A 6,000-nucleotide genomic window follows, 5' to 3' on the forward strand; every position below is an offset into this window, starting at 1 on the left:
AATGCTGCATCTTGGTTACACATCATGTATATTACCAAAGCATTTTTTTCTTGCCTCAGCAGCACAAATATAAAGCTGCTGTAGACAACAATCATTTAAACTCATGCTGTAAACTGTGGATATTACAATCACTTTCCTGCTGTAATGGTAGTCACATTTCTCTTTTGGCAATGGAAGTATGACAGTTGCCTGAGGTTTGGATTTGGTAATGCTTTACTGTGGGAAACAGTGCAGTCAGATGCAGATAAGGGCTTGGTTCTTCCATACTTTCCTCCCAATCCATTGATTTCCATGAACAATACACTTCTGAGCAATGACTGAAGCAAAGTTTGAAATCCAAGGGTCTATTCCATCCCATGCTTGTTGGGTTTCTTTTGGTTTGTTTTTTTGTTTTGTTTTGTTGTTGTTTTTTTTTTTCCCCTCTAGGAAGCAAAACAAGGACAGCTTGCCTATCTCTCTTGCTGAATCAGAATTAGAATAATAGCTCTGCATTTCTTTTATTCTTGATGGCGTAATATTCACATATTCTATACGTGGGTTCTTGGTTAGGAATAAGGACTCATTTTTCCTTTAAATTGTGTGTTAAAGGACTGAAGGAGTGATGTGTTTATTTGCATTATACTTTCATATGAAAACTTGACCTTAGAAGAAAAATATAATAATAGTATTGAGTGAATAAGATGACATTTTCTTATTTTTTGGACCACTAATTTCTGCATTAGTGACTAAATCCAAGCAGTGTACAATATGAATCAAGATATGATTCATTCTGCCATGAATTAATATGCATTAGCTTAATGAAAAAATCTAAAGGTTATTTAAAAATCCCACCTGGGTGTACATGTTCCAAGGATAAAATGAATCAGACTACATAAAATTTCAAGACAGTCTCAATCCTGCAATGTGATTGTTTTCAGCTCTTCATGACTTTGGTTTAGACACAAAAGCTGACTGCCTGCTAACACTTCACATCGCTATTCTGCACAGTGATTGCAAAGAAACAGTAATTCTGACCAGGAAAGAAGTCAGAATTTCTCTATCCAGTCCCCCCAAGTTTTGATCCAGATCAGCAGCATAGCATGGCTTGTTTGGATCATTGTACATGGAGTGATTCTGGCTCCCACGGTCAGCCAACAGCCGGCACGTGACCCACATTTGTCTTCATGAGGCCTGGGTTCCCCTGCTCAGTCAATCCTCCTAACACTATGAGTAGCTTACTACTACACCCCAGTCTCACCAAAAGCAATGGAAACACTCCTCAAATGTTTTTATAGTTTAACAGTTGTAACTCTGCAGAAGGTGGCATCATTTTAAATTCCAACACTAGGGAAAAGACCACAATGCAGCCAAGGCTGAACTTGCACTCTACCTAGCACTAACTGCCCTCACCAATCTCAGTAAAAACTACAGATTCATCTACTGTTGTCATTAACACAGCATCAAGAAGTTATTTACTTAGGAAATTTTTAAAAAATGCAAAAGGCCACTCTCTTCTATACAGTCCTGATCTAAGTGGCCACTTAGATCCTTAGTCCCTAATTAACCTGCAGAAATCAATTGATTTTTTTTTTCAGTTTCATTTTATTATACATCTAGCACCATGCTTAGGAATTGAGAACAGTTCAGATATGCAATCTTTAGTAGAGCTTTTTTTTCTTAAATATGCTTCATTTATATGCTTATGTATCCAAGCCTTTAAGACACTATCTTTTCTGCTGAAGCACACACCCCAGTAACAACATGAAAAGTAAAACACTTACAAGACCACATGTAATAGCAGTGGGATACTTAACAAAAAGTTGCTGAAATTCCTGGAAAGAAGAATCAAGCCAACACTACAACGGATTCTTTCAGCCTCTTCTATCCCATGGATGACTGACTATCTCTTAACTGCAGCTGAGATCTTGATTCAGTTAAGGAGACAGATGACTGGTACCACCGAGTAAGGGGAGAGTTACTCCAGGGATGGAAGCCGCTGTGAGAAGAGGCTTGTCAGAACATTCCATCATGCTCTTCCCAACAGACTGAGCACAGATACTGCTTAGCTCCAGATGGACGTATCACACATTTTCAGAAATAAAGACATAAAGTGAAAATATGTTCCAAATAGCTACTTTCTCTCCTCCCTTCCCCCATGATCTAATTATAAATCCATTCCTAGTTTTGTTGGGTTTATCTCTGCATGCACTCTGCAGTATGCCTGTCATTATGAATGGCAAAGAATTGCATAATGGCATTGTTAATAGTCATTCACAGAAGTGTGCTGTAATGCATTTAAAAAACCACGCAGGCTAAGTCAGGCTGAACAAGTAGCCTGATTTTAAAACTGCTGAACAGACAACCAACTCCCACTCTTCAGTGAAGCTGCCGAGTGCTCAACACTTGAGAATTAGAGCACTCCGTAATCTCTGCTCCTACTTTGCCTTATGAAAATTTTGGTTTTAGACAAAAGTCTACTGAATATTAATCCTTGCCATGGGAGTAAAATAAACACACACAGTTTTTGGTAGGAGTCTGGACTATTCTAGCTTTGTGCTAGTTATGGAGCTTTGGCTTGAAATGTGATGGCAGGTGTAAGGGGCAAAGGTTTGTGTGCTCACTTTCAACAACCTGTATCACAGACCTGGATTCTGCCCACATTCCCCTACATCATTATTAAGGTAATCTTTGGAAAAATTATTGTATACCCTTGTTTCACTAGAGCTCTTGACTGTAACCCTTTAAGTTCCAAATCTTAAGCAGTAGTTAACAATCTTTTTTGACATTTTGCACCACAGCTCCAAAACCTCATTTTGTTGCCTATTTTAGAAGGAGTCCTGTCCATCCCAGCTGTGAAATAGCTTCCAGCAGAAGTAGCAAACATCAGAAGACAAAACAGTAACGGCATTTGACATAAAGCCCTCAAACTATATTTTATCATCTCACGGGCAAAGTGTTATTGTGTTTTTATTGTCTAGGTTTTGAGTTGCAATTAAAGAGATGATATTCTGGATAACAAGACAATGCACAAGTTCAAGTATTGTGGGGTTTTTCTCATCTTTCCAGCATTCCTCATTAGACTGAATGTACAACGTGCCCCCCCCCGCAAAAAAATATTTTATGCGCCTATCTTAATTCCTTTCCTTATTTCCAAACTCAGGAGGACTTATGAAAAATGAACAAACAGAAAAGATGACAAGCACCTGCACAGTTTCTGTTTCAGACAATAGCATGAACTCCCATTTTTATGAACTTCTGCTCAATAAAAATCAGTAGTATTATCAAGATAAATATGGAACCAGTAAAATAATGCCATTTTCTTCTAGAGTCATTTTATAGAACCAAGTAACACCAACCCTAAATAAAGCTTGAATGACTACAAAGAAGAAATGCTGACATTAGTAATACAGAGTAGTCATGCTGTGTACTAAAATTTGCTGTCCTTTCAGGTTGTCCTATAGAGATTTGGACAAGATGAGAAAAGGACGTTATTTCAGGACCACTAAGGCTGGGATCAATTGGTTTGATTTTTCAGTGTACTCACAGTAAATTCAAAAGGTGAGAAAAAGACCTAAGATGCAATACAAAAATTTACTCCTGACATTGCTGTAAGCCACTTTATTATCATTGTGAATACTTTTATATATATACACACACTTTAGACCTCACAGAATACTACAGTGTAGCAAACGGACCTAGCAGATCTATTGGTGTCTAAGATATGACTGAGGAAAAAAGGACTGTAAGGGATATGCTGACCATTCTTCACTCACATCCTTTGCAAACAGATTTCCCCTTCTACTTTGGAGTACGCTACACACAAATGATGAAATTTAACGTATACATAAAAAGGAAAAACAGTAACAAAAGTAGTGAGGTGAGCACTATAAGAACAAAGGTCTACTCTCTATCTGCCCCATCCTAGTACCAAACCTCATCCCAGATCTTCCTCCCTGTCCCTGTCCCCCCCTCCAATCTGCTGCAGGAAAATGGCACCATTTTAAAATAGTTCGTATTTTAATAAACTATGCAGTCTTTAAAATGCACAAGGACTAGGGTAGCTCTCTAGTGCCTATTCCTCCTTTCCACACCGCCCTTGACAGCAGCTGGGGTCACAGCCAGCCACCTTGCAGGTCAGAAGAGCACTGCTCTTCCAGCACTGAATGGCCCACCAAAACACCGAGTGCCATATCTCCTCCAGCGTTTTTAAGATTTGAGCTAGACTAACTCTCTTTTAAGAGGCAGCCAGCTTGCCTGCCTCATACTCAAACTTTTATAGATCGCTAGCCTCATTTTTCTTCCAGTTATGGACATTTGTTGGTATGCAGTGGAAGTAACCTACCCGTTATCAAGTAGACAGGTCACTGTGATTAAATATAATTTCCAGAAAATGAGCCATGTTTAGCCCTAGTTTAAATTAGGTGTTGTAAATACCATGCTTTGCAATCTGCTGATAAAAACACCCACTCCAGACATTAGGCAGAATCTGCACTGCCTTCCTCTCACTCTCAGAGCTTCCACTACAGGGAATAGTTTGGCGCTGCAGCCCCCGGAAGCTCTTCCTGTCAAGGTCATTGCAAAGAGCTGCTGACTGCCCCTCCAAACCCACCCTGCCCGCTTTGTATTTCATTTGACATGAGGGTCAGTTCAGCTACAATGGATCTTCCTTACAAATACATACATACATGTACAGAAGTGAAAAAACAGAGTGATGAGCCATGTCTTAATTTTGTTTTCAAGATCTTGTTGCAAAACTGTGAGTATGGAAGTCAAAGGCTGGCTGTACAGCTCAGAGTGAAACGTTTCATTGTAAAGACATCTTTTCATTTAACGGAACTGCAGATTTTCACTTGAGTAAAAAGCCTGAGACTTGACAAGGAATAGGAAGGACACCATTCTCTGTTAAATACACATTTGCATAATATAAAGGAAAGGAGAAAACACTGATAGAGGGGAAATACCTGTATTGGTAAATCCTGACATGGATATAAAAAAAAGATGCCTGGAAAGAGTAAGTTAAACAGAGTATTTGTAGTCACAGGCTCCTACTTTATTGTCAGCTTAACAGGAAAAACAGGGAACAGAATCATGCAGTTAAATTCATGGAGTGGCATTGACACGCCATTGAGAATAAATACAAAGGCTTGGCACCGTAAGAGAAAATTAAGGTAGAGGCAAATAACTTTTCAAGTTTGTTGCCTTTGGGTTCTATTCTGGGTTGGGTTTTGGCTTGGCTTGTGACCAAAACACTAGGGGGCAATGCAGGAGGAACCTGCACCCCGCATGCCGCCCAGCCTGGCACTGCTGCGCCCTCTTGATCCTGCAGCACATATGGACTTTTATTTCTAGGGCTTGGGAACTTTTTAAAGGAAATTTCAAATCTCTCTCCTGAGAGGTAATGTTTAATGTTTCCAGAAAGATCATATGATTTTTTTTTCCCCTCAAAATAGTAAATGACCAGTAATGCTAACACGCTCAGCATAAATCTGGTTAGGCTAGCACTTACAAAGCTAGTCAAACTGATTGGTACACTTAAGAGCTGGCTAAAAACAAAGGTTGTAGGCTCTTGAGATTAACTATACTCATAAATTCAATAAAAGAAGTTATGCTCCTGTTTAAGAGTTACACTGAACAGTCAGTCTTGGATTTTCTCCCCAGTTTCTGTTTAATCGCATCATAAATTAAAATGTTTCAGGACATTATTCTACCTTCAAATGTTCAGCTTTCAGACATATCACCTACAAGCCTTACTGCAAATACGGTATTTCATTATTCTGTATAGTTTCATCAATACCCATGGATGAACAGACATCCTATTCGGTTTTATTTTAATTGCCAGCAATTGATCTTCAGTAACTTAATAAATGTAAGTATATAAATTGCTAAGTTTATCACGCTGCTAAGTATGATGTTCCACAACAAGAGTCTTTAAATTTTTAAAAACTCCTCAACTCCTCAGAATTTTCACATTTTTAGAGTATTTTTCTCATACTGCGTATCTAAAAAAAAAAGCTGGCTGCT

Source organism: Tyto alba, unplaced genomic scaffold (genome assembly GCF_018691265.1).
Source record: "Tyto alba isolate M040663 unplaced genomic scaffold, T.alba_DEE_v4.0 Super-Scaffold_1, whole genome shotgun sequence".
In the NCBI taxonomy this organism is placed as follows: Eukaryota; Metazoa; Chordata; class Aves; order Strigiformes; family Tytonidae; genus Tyto; species Tyto alba.